The sequence below is a fragment of the Nilaparvata lugens genome, chromosome 6 (genome assembly GCF_014356525.2).
Source record: "Nilaparvata lugens isolate BPH chromosome 6, ASM1435652v1, whole genome shotgun sequence".
NCBI lineage: Eukaryota > Metazoa > Arthropoda > Insecta > Hemiptera > Delphacidae > Nilaparvata > Nilaparvata lugens.
The window spans coordinates 65,010,754-65,032,840 of NC_052509.1; the positions used below are offsets into that span (position 1 = coordinate 65,010,754).

Here is a 22,087-nt window from a genome sequence, read left to right on the forward strand (position 1 = left end):
CTAAGTTTATCCACCTTTCTTTTCGGGTTTGTACAAAATTTAACAATTTCAAAAAATCTATCAAGTTCATCGGACTTTCTGCGGCAATAAATCAACCTTCCACACAATTATTTCAATTTAATTTTACCACCTTTCTTGTCGGGTTTGTACAAATTAATGAATTTTGAAATATTTTTTTTCAATTTATCAAGTTTATTAAACTGTCTGCGTTAATTAATCAACCTTCCACACAATCAATTTTACACCATTCTTGTCGGTTTTGTAGAAAATAATGAATTTTGAAGGATTTTTTTAATTTATCAAGTTTATTAAACTGTCTGCGTTAATTAATCAACCTTCCACACAATATTTCAACTAAGTTTCTCCACCTTTCTTTTCGGGTTTGTACAAAATTTATCAATTTCAAAGAATCTATCAAGTTCATCGGACTTTCTGCGGCAATAAATCAACCTTCCACACAATTATTTCAATTTAATTTTACACCTTTCTTGTCGGTTTTGTACAAAATTTATCGACAATAAATCAACCTTCCACACAATTATTTCAATTTAATTTTACACCTTTCTAGTCGGTTTTGTACAAAATTTATCAAGTTTAACGAATTTATAACGTTCATTAGTCTGTCTGCGTTAATAAATAAACCTTCCACACAACTATTTCAATAAATTTTACCACCTTTCTTGTCGGTTTTGTACAAAATTTATCAAGTTTAACGAATTTATAACGTTCATTAGTCTGTCTGCGTTAATAAATCAACCTTCCCCACAATTATTTCAATTAATTTTACCTCCTTTCTTGTCGGTTTTGTACAATATTTATAAAGTTTAACGAATTTATACCGTTTATTAGTATGTCTACGTTAATAAATAAACCTTCCACACAACTATTTCAATAAATTTTCCACCACCTTTCTAGTCGGTTTTGTACAACATTTATCAAGTTTAACGAATTTATCAACTTATAACGTTCATCAGACTGTCTGCGTTAATAAATCAACCTTCAACGCGATTATTTCAATTAATCTTCTCCACCATTCTTGTCGGTTTGCACAAAATTTATCAATTTTTCTCAGTGCCTTGGTTTTGCTGCGTCTCCGCCCCATATAAATCCGGTTTACGCAGCTCAAATTTCAACTGGCTGATGCCACTTGTGTGTCAGCATTGTTTGAATGGGATACATTGATGTTATCCATAAGAAATGCTGACAGTTTTAAATGAATGTCACTAAAGTTAATGCCACTTTTTTGTCACAACTGTGACACTTTACGCATCTGGGTCAGACTGTACTTCTACAGTAACGGAAAGACAGACCTGGAAATTAGATTTTTTCCGTTGATATAATTAAAGTGAAATTCCTGACTTGGATGAGAAAAATTGTTGTGATACTCCTCTCTAATTAAATCTGCATTACTGCTATCTCAAGTACAGAGTATGCGCTATTTTTTCGTCTTGTGAGTTATTGGTGTCTCTTGTCTTAAGTACCTCTCTTCTTCAATAACAATAATTGTTCCAGAATGGTGTTGGGATATAAAATATCTTCAAGAAGTTGGATGATGTTAGGATATAAATATCTCTAAGTAGGATGGTTTTTACAAAGGAATAGCTTGGATTGTTGTCGTTAATGTCAATGAATACTTTTTATAATGACTTAAAAATTCTATGAATTACTGTTGTACTATAGTTTCTAAATACATTATGAAAAATGAATATATTCAGCTGTTGTAGCTATGGTGGAAGTGATATTTTCGAGCTCAAAATTTAAGTGATTTTATTCTATATTTTGTGAATATTTGAAGTTTGGTTTTTGTTTTAAAGGAAGTTTTATTATCAATCTATCTAAATTTGAAATTCTTTGTTTTATTCTGATTCATAGTTTCAGATTGAAGATTTGTGTTGAAATTGAAGTGAACATAACCTACATAATATTTGGACGATTTGTGACAAAATCAGGAAATTGAAGAAGTTTTGGGCAATAGCCTGGGTTTTTTTTTTCGACTATTGTATTGTTCGCTCCATCTAATAAATAAATAAATAAATAAATAATATCAATGGATAATATCAAGTTGCATGATGTTAGGATATAAATATCTCTAAGTAGGATGGTTTTTTCCAAAGGGATAATGTATAGATTGCATTGTTGTAATTAATGTCAATGAATACTTTTTATAATGATTGTTGAAAATTCTATGAATTACTGTTGTACCATAGTTTCTAAATACATTACAATATCAATGGATAATATCAAGTTGGATGATGTTAGGATATAAATATCTCTAAGTAGGATGTTTTTTTCCAAAGGGATAATGTATAGATTGCATTGTTGTAGTTAATGTGAATGAATTTATAATGACTGTTGAAAAATTCTATGAATTAAGTTACTGTTTTAGTATAGTGCTCTTTTCCTAAATACATTTCGGAGAAAATTTCGTATCATAGATCTTGACATTAACTCTTCAAATCTTGTCATTGTCCTTAATATACTGTAGTTCATACTTAAAACATTGTTAGAAATTTGAAATTTTGTGAAGTGAAGCAACATAACCTACCTTTTAGACATTGGCTCGCTACTATCAAAATTCGGAAAGAGAGCAGTTTTGGGCTAGGCCTGTTGATCCTTTTCTAATCATGTATTTTATGCAGGGCCGGCGAGAGCGATCGCGGGCCCCAGGGCTGGACCTAATCCGGGCCCCTAGGTATGGTATGCATGAAGGCGTTTTGTTTGTGTGGGGTACCGGGGGTCTAGGGATACTCCCCAATCCCTGAGAACAATGTTGAATTACAGATAAAATAACTCATTTTGGTGTAATCTAGACCTGTTTTCACTTATTCATTCATAAATTATCTTTTCAGGCTGTTTCATATTTAAGTAAACCAAAAATTTAGGCACTCATTGAAGCATTACAGATACTGTAAATGTTGAATTAATTGAATAGGCAATGGTATTCAAAAAAGAAAAATACAACATGTTTTGATTGAAGAAATTGATTTTATTAATCCATATACATAATTATTACATATAATTCACGTAGAGAAATTATGATTATACATACTTGATTTTTTTTCCATTTACAAAGTAAACAACACTTTCCGTCAATTAAAGTCTTTAATCTAACCATGATTACAACAAAACTCCTCTTCTGGCTTTTCTTGACACAAATTCGTCAATAATTATTCTATCTACATTTGCTCATTTTACTAGGCCCATTTCCACCGCCAAAACACCTAGGCTTGACAACCTGTTTTGGCACATTGTTGAGCGTAGAACCGTTTTTATTCTGTTTAATACTGAAAACAAACGTTCTGCACTGGTGACTGTGGCTGGAATTGTGGGAAAAATTCTCAAGGCAACAGTAAGATTTGGGAATAAAGATTCTAAATTGAAGAGTTTAATTTTATTGAGAAGTTCAAAGGGTAAAAGTTTTTTTCCACCAAAGATTGCTTCATATATTTGCTTCAGACTCACCAGTTCCTCAAGAAGATCGGTTCCCAGATCCTTTTGGTGTCGTTGTACTAGTTCAGCAGATTTAGTTTCGATCAGGTCATCTGGCATTTCTTTGAATGACCACAAAACAGAAAAGTTACTACACAAATCGCTGACTGACTTGAAACACACTGTCATGTCCCCAATGACATTGTCCAAAATGACATTAAAAACTTTGTTCTTAAAAGTGGTCTTTGCATAAAGTTCATGTTCCGTATTGTCATCACACACCTCGTCATCCTCGTCAGCTGCTCTTTTTCGTTTCCTACTTCTTTTCTCTTCCTCTTCAAGTTGCTGCGGCCACCCTATGTTTTCAGCAATGACCAAAACTTCATTGAAGATTCTATCCCAACCATATCATTCCGCAAAACTTTCAAATCTTCTATCAATTGACTTAGATTCTTTGACGCTACATCTAAGGTTTCACCACGGTTCTGTAAAACTCTGTTGACTGTGTCAATGGTTTTCAATATTTTGTACCAAACCGATGCAAGAAGAAGGCAGTTGAAGCTCTTGAAGTATTTCTTCAGTCCCTCTACGTCTCGATGACATTCTGCTGTCAAATTTAGTTTGATCACTTCCTCAAGTGCTTCTACTATTCCAGAAAGATGAGGTGCAACAGGTCTTACACTATCCACTCTTGCTGACCATCGTGTTTTTGACATGGAGTGAAGAGATCTGGGTATTCTATTTTTCAAAATATCCCACCTCTGGGGGCTTAAACTGAAAATGTTGAATAACTTTTGGACAGCCCCAAAAAAAGTTATAGCCACTGGACAGCACTCCGCTGCTTGTTCACCACAAAGGTTTAAGGAGTGACAAGTGCACGCAGAGTAAACAGCTTTGCTGTTGGCTGATAATATGAAAGCCTGAGCTCCTTTATAGGCACCTTTAAAGTTATTTCCATTGTCGTACCCTTGGCCTTTACAGTCTTCTATAGGGATTTCATAGCGTTTCAAAGTACTCAAGATAAGCTCAGCAATATCTTTGCCACTCTTTTTTGTGCAATCAGCAAAACATAGAGGTCGTTCTTGCACTTTGTAGGGTTCACTTTCTTCTTCGGTTTCATGCACGTATCTCAAAATAAATGCTGTCTGTTCAATGTAAGCTGAATCGGGTGATTCAAACGGAACAGAAACGGAACGATAGAACTATCCACGAAACCGCACAGAAAATTGACAGCGTGCAACAGACATAAGTAAACAAAGAAGCTAGACAAATACACTGCTGCCGGCCGCGATGACGGCTAGTGCAGTGTTGCCAATGCTGCATGCTGCCACCTCGCAGACTTGATAATACCCACTGGGCGGCCGGGCCGGACCTGCGGGCCACCACAGTACTAAAACCCCTCACCTTCAAATTTACAGTTTCTTTTCTTCTATTCTACAATAGAAGAAAAACTCAAGTTTTGCCCTACTGATTAATGCATTACACCCAACTTTATTTTTAGATAAGAAGTCTGTTAAAGGAAATATTGCCCGATCAAAAAGACCACTGATTTGTATTTTAAACCAGACCTAGGGCCCCGGATCGGGCCCCCTCTGGGGGCCCGGGCCCCGGGGCTGTAGCCCCCCCTACCCCTCCCTGTCACCGGCCCTGATTTTATGTGTGTATTGTTAAATGAACAAATATTTTTATAATGTTTCTTTTTAGTAGGGGTTACTTTCAGTAAATCAGAGATAACAGCCAAGGGAAGAAAAATCATAGCAGCTCGACGTTGATATTGAAACCTGTAGAACTATTCAATTTTCGTATTAGAACTGTAGCAAACAATGTGTTTTTCGTTAATATTGATGAAACTTTTGAAATTACCTAATTTTCATATGTTCTAGGTGCCCAGACTCTTACTTCTTGATCAACTTGGTAAGGCATAACTACCTATATAACCAAACCAGAGTAGGCTATAACTTTTTTTTGAAAGATAAATAACTTTAATTCTCTTGAGCCCTCAACTAATGAATAGTGATATAATTCATAAAATTAACTATCGTTTATGAGTTTGATTTACTATTTTTAATTTATGCATGCAGTTGCTTTTTCTAGAACTGTGATCCGTTCTATCTTCATGATAATTTAGGGCTTCATGATTATCAGTGCGTGAAGTTTTCGGTTCAAAATTTTCCAGTTTCATTCGAAATTTAGATTTTTTGGATAATTGTTTCTAATTCTGTGAGATTTAGTGATTCATGATTCTATTTTTGATTGGAGATTTGTATGTTTTTTGAAGTGTAGGCCTAAATTGTTATTTTAATAAGTGATAGTGGCTAATCCTAATAGTTGATTTGGACTGTAGTATACATTCGAGAAGGGACAGTTTTGGGCATAAGCCTGTTGTAATAAGCCTCGCATAAGTGTAATAATTGTACATTACTAAATAAATGTAATAACATCAACCTTCAAAATTCAAAATTTTCAATTCATTATTCCTGGACCAAAAATCATATGACGAAGCAGTGTGTGATTACATAACCTAAACTTTTGGACATCATTAGCATTTTATCAAAATTTTTGGAGAGAAATAGTACAGGCTGAGCCTAGTTTTTCCTCCAATGTTATAATTGTATTATGATTATAGTGTTTTATACAATAAATGAATACATACATAAAAAAAAAGATAATTTTAAACTAAAAACTAAACTTTATGTTCTATTTACGATCGGAGTTTATCATTTATTTTTTAACATGAACATGTTATAATACATGCAAGGCGGTCGTTACTCCAGCTAAGAAATGTAAAATCTTTTCATAATTATCATATTTTATTTCCATGTTTTAATCTTCAAATTTATATAAATAGAGCCAAAGCATGACTAAGTTTTCAATCAAACTCTCGAAAATTTTCATTTTCTAACCCATTCGGGTTCTGACAAGTTGATCTTCTAACCATACCGGTAATCTATAACCATATATCATCTATAACTATAATCTCTAACCATAATCATAGAGAAACAATAGCGTAAGTAGATATCCCATGGTATAGGGCGTTTATGTCGCAACTTTTACTGTTATCTCAAGCCGATTACTGTTGATTATTGTCGAATTTTACTGTTTTGTTGGGGTGAGAGTGTATGAACGGCACAATATGAGAGACTACCAGTGTCACACAGCTTCACGGGAAAGAATTACATAAACTAGCGGTTTGAGATAACAGTAAAAGTTGCGACATAAACTCCCTATACCATGGGATATCTACTTATGCTATTGTTTCTCTATGCCATAATCTATTACCATACTATACAACCTTGAAAAAGTGCATTTGTTTGAAGTTCATCTTCATTATTTGAGTAGACATGAAGAAACTTGAATTTCAACTTGAAAGTTACGAATGATGAACGATCATGTTTCAAGGAGTAGAATATATAGACTATCTATAACTATAGCTATAATAGCTATATACTATCCTTGGTGGATATGTACCGGTAATTAGGGAAAGTTTTGAAAGATTGAATAACCGTGTACTTGAACCATTTCTCGTTTCTTGACTTGCTCTGGTTCAATGTAATTAATTAATATTCTTAAGTTATCTCTCGAGACATTTCGCGATTCTCCGATTGCTTTTGTTGGATGAAGCTTCAAGTTGTTGAGATTTTCTCAAACATTTCGCGATTCTCCGATTGCTTTTGTTGGACGAAGCTTCAAGTTGTTGAGATTTTCTCAAACATTTCGCGATTCTCCGATTGCTTTTGTTGGACGAAGCTTCAAGTTGTTGAGATTTTCTCAAACATTTCGCGATTCTCCGATTACTTTTGTTGGACGAAGCTTCAAGTTGTTGAGATTTTCTCAAACATTTCGCGATTCTCCGATTGCTTTTGTTCAACGAAGCTTCAAGTTGTTGAGATTTTCTCAAACATTTCGCGATTCTCCGATTGCTTTTGTTGGACGAAGCTTCAAGTTTGTGATTTTCGTTTGTTGGAATATTCTCAAAGTTGAGATATTCTACAAGTTGTTGAGATATTCAAGTTTGAAAAAAGTTTGGAGTGCCGGTAGGTAGTGGTGGATGCTGAGCTGTTGCTGCTATGCGCTGCTAACGGATCTTGACATTTGGAAACGGGCAGCAGAGAACTGGTTTCCAAGAGATTCGAGATGCAACGCAACCTGCCACCGAATGCAGCAGCCAGGAGGATAAGCAAGAAGGAGAATGAGGAAGGATAGAAGAAAGGAATAGGAAGCTCTCAAGGAAAATGAGAATATGGAAGAAACGGGAATAGGAAAATAAGAAGTTGACGGATTAAGAAAGATAACAGAGAACAAGAATAAGAAAAAAATAATACTGAGTTGAAGAAGAGGAAGAAAAAAATGGATGAGAAAATTTTAAGAAAAGGAGGAGAATGAAAATATAGAAGAAACGGGAATAGGAGAATAAGAAGGAGAACAGAGAAGAATTGGAAGAAGATAAGAACGGAGGACAAGAATAAGAAGAAAAAATACTGAGATGGAGAAGAAGATAAAGGAGAAGTAGATGAAAACGAAGAAGAAATGGATGAGAAAGCTTTTTTAAGGAAAAGAGGCTGGAAAATATAGGAGATACAGGAATGAGGAAGAGGATGAGAAGTAGACGGATGAGAAGAATGAATAGGAGAAGTAGAAGAAGAGATGGAGATAAAGAAGAAGAAGAGGAAACGTCGGTGATGATGGAGAAGAAGAAAACAAGGAAGAAGAATGAAGCAAAGAACCCGATAAAGAAGAAGAAAGGAGGAGGAGGAGGAGAAGAAGGAAAAGACGTGGAGATGTTGAGGATAAGTAGACAAAGTTTAAAAACTCTTTAGGTAGAGGAGGATTGACTGTAAGGTATGAAGAGAAAAGGATAATGGGAAAGAAAAGAGGACTGGGAAATGAAAATGAGGAAAAAGCTGAGACGGAAAAGAATTCAAGAAGAAACAGCTGATGATGAATACGGAATCTATCCATGAGGACTGGGACATTTGAGAAGAATCTGGTGTGGCGCACTCACACAACTTTCCTTGCCATTATGAAAATTGATCAACTGACGCTAGTGTTCCCGCGCATCTCAAGTCTACTATTCAAAGATTTGAGCCAGCTGGTGACAGGGCAATAACGCTGGAGACACACATGAGGTCTGCTATCTCTTCATAGTGAATGATTTAATAGAATCAACAATAATTTGCAATTGAATAATCACATTTTCTCGAATTTAAAGCTTATATTCAATTTTAGGTGAAAATGCTACTGAACATCAATTGTAGAGGTTTTCATGCTCAATCTACTCCACTTGATTTTTTTCGTTTCAATTGTATCTGATAATTGGTAATCTATCTGCATTGATGGGGCGAAGCTCCTGAAATTTTTACAGATATGGGACTTGTGGCAGTCGATAGAGCTTACCGATGACTATGTTAGGTATGAATTTGATCAAAATCGATGGAGCCGTTTCCGAGAAAATCGCGAAAACCCCTGTTTTTGACAACATTCTCGCCATTTTAGCCGCCATCTTGAATTACATTTGATCGAAATTGTTCGTGTCGGATCCTTATAGTGAAAGGACCTTAAGTTCCAAATTTCAAGTCATTCCGTTAATTGGAAGATGAGATATCGTGTACACAGACGCACATACTCTCATACACACACACACACACACACACACACACACACACACACACACACACACACACACACACACACACACATACAGACCAATACCCAAAAACCACTTTTTTGGACTCAGGGGACCTTGAAACGTAAAGAAATTTAGAAATTGGGGTACCTTAATTTTTTTCGGAAAGCAATACTTTCCTTATCTATGTTAATAGGGCAAGGAAAGTAAAAAAGGGATATGGGGAAAGAATGTGAAAGGGAAAAAAGGAGAAATAGCTAGTTTCTATTGTAGTAGAAATAGAGAAGAAAACGATACCAAACAAAAATAGAAGAGAAGAAGAGAGGGGAAAGACTAAAAGACAGGCAGATTTTAGACCCTTATTATCATTTGTTGCAAAAAAACCCTTATATTATTACTAGGATATTAGGTGCAAAAATAATGAAAGATGTGGAGGATTGTTCAAAACAGGGAAAGCTAGAAATACGAGTATATGCTAGTAAAGAGAAGAAGTGGGAGTAGAGTAGGGATAAATAGAACTAGTGGGAAAAGAAAACGACATATGAGAAAGAAAGACATCGTAAAGTAAGTACTAAAATAATGTGGAACAAATCATCACCAAAAGATCCTGAAGAGAAGCACAGGAGGATCAAGTAAAGAAAAAACAGAAGTAGGTGAATGAGTTCAAATGAAAATAAGAAAAAAGTTACAAAGTTGAAGATACTCAGTATGAAGTGGAAGAGAAGACCCAAGTTGAAGTAAGAGAAGATAAAGTAGAAGAAGAGGAAGTAAAAGAAGAAGTAGTAAAAGAAGAAGTAGTAGAAGAAGAAGTAGTAAAAGAAGATGAAGTAAAAGAAGATGAAGTAAAAGAAGTTGAAGTAAAAGAAGAGGAAGTAAAAGAAGATGAAGTAAAATAACTTGTCCTCGACAATTTTAATCTTTATTCCACTAGCTGTGCGTAAAATCCGGCTTTTCGTTCGGTGAGATCCATTTCAAACTTTCAGTATTGGTTGAATGAGAGGCATTCACGTTATTTTCCTACGATTTCTGACAGTTTCAAGTGAATCTCAGCATAACAGGGAATGCAGTGATGTGGACATATTTCGTCTGTGAGCTGCATAGTTGCCTCAGCATGAGATGCATGTCGAGAATAAATTATTACGTTGCCTCCTGCATCAACAATTACAATTTAATTGATAAGAATTACTTGGCTAGAGTACATGTTGTACGAATACCGTAATGTTACCAGTGTGGAACTCATTTGAATATTTTAATTTCCTTGTCGAGGAGTTTCGTGTTATTGGAGTACCCATTCAAGAGTAGGAAATTGGTTGTCAATGGTATACTTGTAGTAAAATGAGTCTTCATTTGTGTTATTATAGTAAATAATGAGTAATGAGAGGTTGGTAAGCAACATCTTTATTCTTTATTCGTTTTTACAATGAAGAACAGATCGGGAGAGAAAAACTAAGAATACCTTGTATTAGTTCTCTCCCAAATTTAGGTAACATTAAAAGTTCGAAATGAGGTTATGTATTCTAGATCATTTACATTATATCGTTATGTAGATTATTCTTTTATCTCATTCACATTTGTTAGTATAGTAGTCATATCATTCTTCATGGAACAGTCATGCAGGTTTCCAGTATAATGAGATTTGGCTTTGCTAATTGACCGAGCGAAGTGAGGTCTAAGATTCAATCGTCGGGTTTGCATTTCTCTGTATGAGATATTTTGTTAAGGGTTTCTACACTAATAAAACACTTGAGGCCATTTATACTCATTAGATAGATGGATTTATAAACATGGATTGTAAGTTGATAGAAATCTAGGAAATTTAACAGGAATGTTCCTTTTTGAATTAATCTTTATTTTCTCTCGGCCTTTCTTTGCTTTCAACCTTAGACCAGTTATAGAATAGACACGGCCTATTGTATATTCATACTGAAAGTCGATGAAGCCAACAATCTACTGCCATATCGCCAAATCGTGACGTCAGCATCAGATAGAAAACTTTTCTGTAGAGTTTGTTTACATTGTTTTCCATAGCAGATTGTGTCTATTTCAGCGGCAGCGCAGCTGGAGTTTACCATTTTAATGAATAATAATTTACATCCTTATTAAATATACACAATCTGAAAGTTTTCTATCCGATGATGACGTCATGATTTGGAGATATGGCAGTAGATGTTGGCTTCAGAGGCTACACTTCCCAGCGTGTCTATTCTATAAGTGGTCTAAGCTTTCAACTCGGGCTGACCAGTTGACAGTATGCCTTGTATAGTGATGTCCACGTTATAATGGCAGTGTAGAAAGATAAGAGAACAACGTTGTCAATCTTCACTGTCTTGTCAATGCCTTCTTGACGGTAGCTGATACAGGTTTATTAATGTAAAAATTATTGTTCATTCTCGTTTAAAATAATCAATCATATTTTATTAAGCTAGAAATTATATTTTTCAATAATTTCATAATGAATTTTCATAATTAAGATGAAATATTTTGTTCATTTAATCATTAATTCTACTTTGTTAAAAGCCGATCTGGCAACAGAGCAAAAGCGAGAGAGAGATAGCGCTATCAGCTTTGTTGAATGATAGACCATTACTAATCAAACACTGCCATTATAACGTGGACCACACTGTAGGACAACAGATGATAGGCATTGTCGATACGCCAACCCAATCAGTCATTGGTCTATTACAAATAGTTTCGGCTGTTATGTCACTATCAATCTCTTTTAAACTCAAAGTTGAACATCAAGAAGCCAATATTCATACTGTAGTGTAGTCTAGATGTAGATGGAGCCATATTATAGGTACTTGGTAGGCCTCTGTCAAGGTGAAAGTCTGCTATTGGTCGAGAAAAGACACGCCTGTAGTGGGCTGAGCTTTCAAACAACAGCCATGAGACAATGTTGGATGAAATATTTGAGATGATGGTTCAGGAACCGAAGCTATTTTATCATTTTTGAAATTAATAATTTCAAGACTTTATATTTCCAATTTGGGTATATAATCACATCTCCGTTAATACAACGCATGACATCAACTAGCAAAATGTCAAAAATTCCTCCTGACGGCACTTTGCCATGGAGATATGCCGACAATTAAATATACAATAATATTATGTAATGATTTCTTTGAAATGTTCAATAAAGGCCTTTATTTATTTTATTATTTATTTAATAATATTTCATTGAAAGGAAAAATTTCTCTTCTTCTTCTTCTTCTTCTTCTACCTCTTCTTCTACAACTTTTGTTCTCATGTTCAATGAGTTTGAAAAGCAAAGGATAAAAGTATGAATTTTCATGTTTTCGTTTAGTTTTCCACATAGAAAACAATAAATTCCAGAAATCTAAGTTTTAAAAGCACCGCATCAAATGAGAGTGTTCAAATTGTATTTATTTAATGATTCACAGATCACAAATTCATCAAAATGATTCAAATGTTGTGATGAAATATTTGAGATGATGGTTCAGGAACCGAAGCTATTTTATCATTTTTGAAATTAATAATTTCAAGACTTTATATTTCCAATTTGGGTATATAATCACATCTCCGTTAATACAACGCATGACATCAACTAGCAAAATGTCAAAAATTCCTCCTGACGGCACTTTGCCATGGAGATATGCCGACAATTAAATATACAATAATATTATGTAATGATTCTTTGAAATGTTCAATAAAGGCCTTTATTTATTTTATTATTTATTTAATAATATTTCATTGAAAGGAAAAATTTCTCTTCTTCTTCTTCTTCTTCTTCTACCTCTTCTTCTACAACTTTTGTTCTCATGTTCAATGAGTTTGAAAAGCAAAGGATAAAAGTATGAATTTTCATGTTTTCGTTTAGTTTTCCACATAGAAAACAATAAATTCCAGAAATCTAAGTTTTAAAAGCACCGCATCAAATGAGAGTGTTCAAATTGTATTTATTTAATGATTCACAGATCACAAATTCATCAAAATGATTCAAATGTTGTGATGAAATATTTGAGATGATGGTTCAGGAACCGAAGCTATTTTATCATTTTTTAAATGAATAATTTCAAGACTTTATATTTCCAATTTGGGTATAAATCACATCTCCGTCAATACAACCATGACATCAACTAGCAAAATGTACAGGTACAGCCCATTACTGTTCCTTCCCCGAATTCCGATTCATATACTTACTGGCCAAAAAAAAAGGTTATGTTTTATTCACTTTTGAATTTGTATTATAATTTATACATGTACCAGAGGCAATGATCAAGCTGTATCTTTACTATATGAGTGTACGTACTTTGGTTTACACCGGTAATCATTAGCTAGGTACTGCATTTACAAAATATTTACAAACCCCTTTCTATTGTTTTTTCTTTAGGGCTACTTTTGAATATAAATGAAAATATAAATTTGAGTACCCTTTTTAAATTATTTCATCACAACATGTTTCGGCTACTAATGTCATTTTCAAGTGATTGGAAAATAAATAAATATCGGGGCATCGAGCTCCGCTCTGGAGTACAAAAACATATAAAATTTATTATGAGAGAAGAAATTATAATATATTTATAGTTCATACAGAAAGGTTCTAATCTAATCACAGTGGATTGAGATTAATTCCCAGAGGAATGCAAAAATTTCTCTCACTAAGGCATGTTAAATTTTAATCCGGATTAATATTTCACGTGAACCAAATCAGAGAAGACCATTTCAAAAAGATAGCTTATCTGATTGGTTCTACTGGAATTAATCAGGATTAAAATTTAACCGGCTTTTGTACAACTGGCACTAAGTACCTGATTGAATGATTACAAAAGTTCAACAGCTGAGTCATAATTTTGTCTCAGTCCCACACACATGCACTCGCTCACTCACTTCCATCATCAACATGCGACGAAATTATCAGCTGTTTTTCCAAGAATGAATAAATCCTTTTAATGTCCTTCAGTGAGTTTTCCCAGGGATGAGACCTAGTGCGATTGAATTTTTATATTATAAACCTACTATGTTCTGAATTTCGTGTGAATCGTTAGAGCCGTTTTCGAGATCCGGTGAAATACAAACATATAAACATAGAAACTTTAAACATATAAACAGAAATTGCTCGTTTAATAGTATTAGATAATGCAAGATTCTTATTTATGTTCATTATGCTATTTTAATGTCGTGACGAAATAATTTAAAAGGTTACCCAGATTTATCTCTTTCTATAGATATGCTGCCCCATTAGCCTACTTATCAACCCATGTTAGTATTTCTGTAAACAAGAAGATCTATTACTGATTCCCCCAATAAAATGCTGTAAATCTGTGATCCAATTTTCTAGTATTTAACTTTTGTAGGTGCTGGTAGTCTGTGTTAATTTTTGCGGCTTCTTGAATCTAAATAAGGCTTCAATGCCCTTCGGCGACGCGACGACAACCGACTTGAAATGCGCAATTTTTGTTGCCATTCGCACGTGTTTGGCTCTAAACTGGTGCACAAACGACTTAACGAGGCATTATTTGTTGAACTAAAATGGAATTTCCGTAAAATGTAGTTGGTTTAGTCACTTGTTTCAGTATCAAGTCACGAGGATGCATTCTTGCTCGTTTGTAGCATGAAGAAAATCTTGAGGAAATGTGAGGTTTCTGTTGAATGGTTAGAGAAAGGTAATCAGAATTTTGTCGTTGATCGCTAGTTGAAGAGATATTTGATCGGATATCAAACTCTTATCGATGTTTATATATGGCTTGTAACTGGATACTATTACTATTCCCAGAGACAAATAAATACCATAGATAAATAAACAATTAAACAGTATCTCTAACCTATGCTATTACTACAGTATTTGGTATATTTTGTCACCCTCTCATTCTATGAAATTGAGGATAATAAAACCTACGATAAACGAAATAACACTTATCTTCCCTCTGACAAGACCTTTAAAAACACAAAAATATAATTAAAAAAATGGAAAAATTAAGAGCAAAAATAATGTAGATAAGTTTCAAAAACATTGAGTGGTTTACTCATTGTATGTTTTATATGGTACATAAAATAAATTAGCATACATTACAAAGAAAAGTTTACTTTAGTAAAACAAAACCGGACAACGTTTATTAAAATATATTTGCTCATTATGTAGACCTGATGTGGTGTTGAAGTATCAGAATATCCACGATAGTAGGTACCCGTATGCTTATTTCTCTCTGAAAATAATAATAATATTCGAGTGACCTGGCTGGCTCAGGTCTGGTGTCAGAGTTTTCAGGTCGCAACTGATCAATTTCAGGGCCTCTGACATGACCTAACGACTGCTTTTCAGGCAGCCGGGATCGACGGCTTAACGTGTCCATCCGAAACACGGGAGTGGCCCGAGATAAATATCTTTTTTATCTTATTTTTCTCTTATTTCTCTTCTCTCCAATATCTTTGTGATTGTTAACTTGATTTCTAACAGAACTTCAAATCTGTAAAAATCAATGCATTTTGAATTAAAAATTTTCAATAAATTAGGATGAAATTGGAACAATGAAATGGGTAAATTGCAGTGGAATTGACTAGGTCACTAAAACAATGGAATATCAGAAAATCCAACAACTGAATTTGCAACGTTTGATTTTGCACACAAATAACTTGATGGTTGAAAAACAGAATAGGTTTTATCATAGCCTAAGTTGTAAGTTTTATATGGTTTTATCAACAATACCCCATAATAGTCATTTTCATAAATTTATAATTAATACTAGCAGGGCACCCGTGCTTCGCTACGGGAATTAAAAGATAAAATTATTTTTATTGTTAACATGTTCTTTTATCATAAAATACAGTACTGACATTAGAAAAAGAAGTGACATACTCTTGTCAAAACCATCTTGAACCACGAAAACTACTTGAACTCGAGACCACAAAGTAATAAAATTCCGAACTCAAATTCTCTAAATGAACAACCCTAAACGAAATGGGAACTTCCAGCTATTATTTTGTTTGTGTGAAACTAGTTTCTGTGACCGCTACGAGTTTTTTTATTACAGCATGTTGAACTAGTTTCTTCCTATGAGTTTATATTGTGCCTGTAACTATCAGATTTCATTTGAAGACTTGAAATAGTTTAAATATAGACAGGTGGAAAGTTGTTGACAACAGTGAACTCTGCTATTGAAAATAAACGACATCGTCATCGATCCTAGATGGATACACAACGACCAATTCTGCCGATATCTCATACGAACTGATTTAAATTGTGATTTCATATTTACTTTCAGTTTAGACTAAGCGAAATTCCAATCATTGATTCTAGGCCTTAATGGATACACATCAACTAATTTTGCCGATATCTCATTCGAACTGATTTAAATTGTCATTTCATATTAAACTCTCTAAGCGAAATTCCGTTATTGTATAAATTGATACGAGAACAATAATACTGTTTTGGCATTGATTTCTATAGGATTAGTAAGGGACGCTCATTATAAAATAGTGTAGTGTAGAGCAGTGGTAGTGTAATGGATATTATAGAAGTAATATAGATCATTTTTCGTTGAATTATGAAAAATATTGGGGACCTTCGCTCTGGAGTACAAAGTCATAAAAATGTATTACCAAATAAGAAATTATAATAGTCTAATATTTATAGTTCATGCAGAAATCTTCTATCTATTCACAGTGAATTGAGATTAATTCCCAGAGGAATGCAAAAATTTCCCTAACAAAGTCCTGGTTGCACAAAAGCCGGTTAAATTTTAATCCTGATTAATTTTCACGTGAACCAAATCAGAGAAGACCATTTCAAAAAGATGGCTCTACTGGAATTAATCAGGATTAAAATTAACCCGGCTTTTTTGCAACCGGCAATAAGTACCTGATTGAATGATTACAAAAGTTCAACAGCTGAGTCATAATTTTGACACTGTCCCACACACATGAACTCGCTCACTCAATAATCCATCATCAACAGACGACGAAATAATTATTATCAGCTGCTTTTCCAAGGATGATTAATATTTATCCATTTAATGTCCTTCAGCGAGTTTTCCCAGGGATGAGACCTAGTGCAATCGAATTTTTATATTATAAACCTCTTATGTTCTGAATTTCGTGAGAATCGTTAGAGCTGTTTTCGAGATCCGTTGAAATACAAGCATAATTATAAACATCTAAACATATAAACAGAAATTGCTAGTATAGGATAGTTATTAAATTACAATGGTTTTCTTCACCTACAATTCTTTACAATGTTTTCATGAAAATAGTTATTGAATTTTAGTTAGTTTCTTCACCCACCGCCTTGCTTTCCGAAATAAACTTTCAATTCTCAAGAACTTGTATTTCCTTCATCCAAGTTCACATCTAAACACAATATTTTCGTTATGAGAATCAATTTTTACACTGTAATAGTATATTTCGCACCTAGGGCCGAAAATGAGACCTTTTTGGCTCGAAATCGGTTTTCAAGTCTGAGGCCGTAGGCCGAGGACTAGAAAAGATTGAGAGCCGGAAACTCATTTTTGCCCGTGGTGCGAACGCTATTTTTCGCCACACAAAAAAATAAGTTTTCATTAATTGTGCGTAAATGCGTCGTCGACCACGACAGGGTGAGGATCTCTTTTTGGGTGGATTTCAAATTGTCTAAATAACCTAAAAGATTATGTTCAATTATGTTTTAATTTTATGATTCTTTGTTTGAATGGGAGGTTGAGTTTATACTTTTTTATTCTTTCAAATGGCAATAAGATGATATTAGTATGAATGTTTTGATTTTGAATAATAAACACAAATAATGAAAAGTTTTTTGATCAGCTGTTTTAGCAGACTAACTTGGACAATCTGAATGTCAACAATGCTTGTCATCGTCGACTGCGAAAGTTTAGGTTAGAAGTTCTATCCTACTATGAAAATCGAATTTGAATAGTTTATAATATATCTTATTTATATTCCATTCATCCAAATAAAATGATGGTATCTTATTGCAGAATACTTTATTCAATTCTACAAGCATATAAACTGATTTCGTTTCATAAACTATTTTGTAAACACGTTCACATCAAATCAGAATCAGCTGACTTCAAGGTTATTTTACAGCCCGTAAAAATTTTACCGGCCTGGTCAGAAAACAATCACTTTCGGCCACCATATGACGCACGAAAACCAGCTCATTACATCCAAGTGGAGCGAAAAGTATTTTTTGTGTTGAATCCTTTCAATTTTCATACTTGATAAAATTTCTAATTTCAATTTTCATACTGAATAAATAACAGTTTAATTGATTTTGCTTTAGTGAAGAGTTGGCAAACTTTTGCTAAATGTTATCTTCGCTATTTGAGGCTGATGACCTGTTGAGCCTGAAGGCTTCTTTTAGTGAGGTTCACTTTAAATTGTCAGCATTCCTAATGCATATCATCAATGCTTCTCATTCAAACAATACTGACAGATTGAAGTGTATCTCACCATACCAGTTTAATACTAAACGGCTCCTCTTATTATTCCAGCCTATAAAATTCAGAACTTCCTTTTCTTTTACAATCTCGTTATGCTAATTGCTGGCAGGACTCATCCGAGCGAGACTGTTAACATTTATTCCGGATCCATAATATTTCCTCTGTGTTTGGTCAGATGTTTAACATATATCATAGAGAAACAATAGCGTGAGTAGATATCCCATGGTATAGGGCGTTTATGTCGCAACTTTTACTGTTATCTCAAGCCGATTACTATCGATTATTGTCGATTTTCACTGTTTTGACCGGGTAAGAGTGTATGAACGGCACAATATGAGAGTCTACCAGCGTCATAAAGCTTCACAGGAAAGAATTACGTGGACTATCAGCTTGAGATAACAGTAAAAGTTGCGACATAAACGCCCTATACCATGGGATATCTACTCACGCTATTGTTTCTCTATGCTTATATTTATTGGATCAGTGTTGTCTTTAGTGGGACCCGAAGTTGATTTAGGCTTGAAATTGATCTTGAACTTGGAACTGTACTTGAAATTTTAATTTCAATTTGAAACTGATATGGATGAAGTCGGATAACACAAGCACTGAATTGAGCACTATTCATTGGATCAGTGTTGTCCTTAGTGGTACCCAAAGTTTATATAGAAATTGATCTTGAACTTGAAACTGTACTTGAGATCTAAATTTGAATTTCAATTTGAAACTTGTATGAATGGAATCGGATAACACAAGCACTGAATTGATCACTATTTATTTATTGGATCAGTGTTGTCCTTAGTGGGACCCAAAGTTTATATAGAAATTGATCTTGAACTTGAAACTGTACTTGAGATCTAAATTTGAATTTCAATTTGAAACTTGTATGAATGGAATTGGATAACACAAGCACTGAATTGAGCACTATTTATTGGATCAGTGTTGTCTTTAGTGGGACCCGAAGTTGATTTAGGCTTGAAATTGATCTTGAACTTGGAACTGTACTTGAAATTTAAATTTAAATTTCAATTTGAAACTTGTGTGGATGAAATCGGATAACACAAGCACTGAATTGAGCACTATTTATTTATTGGATCAGTTTTGTTCTTAGTGGGACCTTGGGACCAAAAGGTGTGAAATTGATCTTGAATTTGGAACTATAGTTGGATTTTGAATTGAATTTCAATTTGAAACTTGTGTGAATGAAATTGGATAACACAAGCACTGAATTGATCACTATTCATTGGATCAGTGTTGTCCTTAGTGGGACCTTGGGAACCAAAGTTGATATAGGTTTGAAATTGAACTTGGAACTTTGGTTGAATTTTGAATTCAATTTCAATTTGAAACTGATATGGATGAAATCGGATAACACAAGCACTGAATTTAGCACTATTTATTTATTGGATCAGTTTTGTTCTTAGTGGGACCTTGGGACCAAAAGGTGTGAAATTGATCTTGAATTTGGAACTATACTTGGATTTTCAATTCAATTTCAATTTGAAACTTGTGTGAATGAAATTGGATAACAAAAGCCCCAGGAGCCAGTGTTAAACAAAGTTGTAGATGAATTTCAGTTTTTTTTTAAACTAAGCAACGTCTCCAGTAAGCTAATGAGATAAGTAAGATAAGTTTCAGTTATTTATTGAATTGCAAATGCTTGAATAATATTTAAGCAACCTCTCCAGTAAGTTAAAGAGTTGAGTGAGATGAATTTCAGTTCTTTATTGAATTATTGAATGACAAATTCTTAAATGTCTCCAGTAAGTTAATGAGTTGTAAAATGAATTTCAGTTCTTTATTGAATGGCAAATTCTTGTATAATATTTAAACATCATATTCATTGATATTGAAATTAGAACTAAACTTGAATTTCGAATTCAATTTTAATTTGAAACTTGTATGGATGAGTTGGATAACACAAGCACCAGGAATGAGTTGTAAAATGAATTTCAGTTCTTTATTGAATGGCAAATTCTAGAATAATATTTAAACAACATATTCATTGATATTGAAATTAGAACTGAACTTGAATTTTGAATTCAATTTTAATTTGAAACTTGTGTGGATGAATTGGATAACACAAGCACCAGGAATCAGTGTTTAAACAAAGTTCTAAGATGAATTTCAGTTCTTTATTAAATTAAACAACTTCTCCAGTAATCTTATGTGTTCAATAAGATGATTTTCAGTTCTTTATGAAATTGAAAATTCTTGAATAACTTATAGACGACGTCTCTAGTGTTTAGAGTTTGTTAGCCTTCCATCTATAGTTTAATAGCTTAATTGTTGGTCGGTCTAGCTTTGGCTGGACGCGATAAAACAGCATTCCTTTTCTGATAAGATGGTGTTGTTGGTTTGTGCAGAGGTATAATGTGTCAGTCAGATCAGTTTGAGAAACGTGAAACGGCAGTTGGACAGCAAATGAAGAAGAAGAAGAAGAAGAAGAAGAAGAAGAAGTAGGAGAAGAACAAGAAGAATAAGAAGAAGAGGCTAGAACTGAAGATTAGAAGGAAGAGAATTGATTATTGAGAAGAACGAAAGAAAGAGAAGAAGGAAGTAGAAAAGCTGCTGATCACACAGTACGTACTGCCATCTACAGACTGAATTTAGAAACACACTTCGAATCGTGTTTGACCAATCAAGAGAGAGTGGGCTGGGCTTGTAGGTGTGCCTGTATGTAGACGTAGTTTTGAACTGGATTTCGTGGACAAGGATTAGAAATTGTTGAAAGGAATGATGAAGGATCAAAAATTGAAGCAGAGTAGATGTTGAAAATAAAATTGAAAGAAAAGATGAAAGGGATGCCACAGAGTAAAGGTTGAATGCAATGCTTGTCTGTTGAACGAGGATAAAAAGGTAACCCATGCCCTGCAGTGGCCCACTTACCTTCAACATGAAAGGTTTCACAACTTTCTCAGTGAAGACTAAGATGAGACAGAGGCAGATTCCACCTTCCTTTTACCGAATAGCCTCCTTTTTCCCCGCACTTCGCGTCAGCACAAATTCTTCAATGATTGTTCTTCTAATCTCAGCCTAGATGCGTTTACAATTGTAGAGCGCGATGCCATTTGTGGATAGGTGAATACCTTAAAAAAAAAGTTGAATCGCACTTCCTATAATGAGGTCCACGTTATAATGGCAGTGGAGAATTATGGGAGGACATCGTTGCCGATTCTCGTTTTATTTATTTATCATTTACAATATTAACTTTAGGACTAAGAAACAGACTACAGTCAAACACTTCTTTCCATGGAAACTTTCTTTTCCATCATGATACTGTTTCTTTATAATAATTGCATTGTAAAAATATTTGTAAAATATGTCAGTGTTGTGAATAAATTTTAATTCCAATCCCAATTTCATAAAATAAATTGTCCAAATAAAGGTTTTGCAAATATTGTGAAGTGAACAACTACAAGATTAATTCAACCTATCTCAGACTATGTGTAAACTTATTTAAATTTGGGAGAGGAATAGCACAAGGTTACCTTATTTTCTCTCCCTATCATTTTTATGATGTACTTATTGTATTAATCAAAAAAGTATAATGCCACTGTCTTCTGTAGAGGATGGCTGATACCTGTATATCTGACTAGCCGTCAGGCTCGCTTCGCTCGCCATATCCGTCTAGCCAGAGTGCTCC

At 34.0% G+C, this 22,087-nt stretch overlaps 1 long non-coding RNA gene across 1 annotated transcript in view; it reads left to right on the forward strand.

Moving 5' to 3' along the window:
- LOC120352088 overlaps positions 1 to 22,087 on the forward strand; it is a 165,931-nt gene that overhangs the window by 44,682 nt on the left and 99,162 nt on the right. The window contains exon 2 of the long non-coding RNA XR_005571691.1: positions 5,313 to 5,343. This is a non-coding gene — a long non-coding RNA (uncharacterized LOC120352088). The remainder of the gene's footprint in view (positions 1 to 5,312; positions 5,344 to 22,087) is intronic.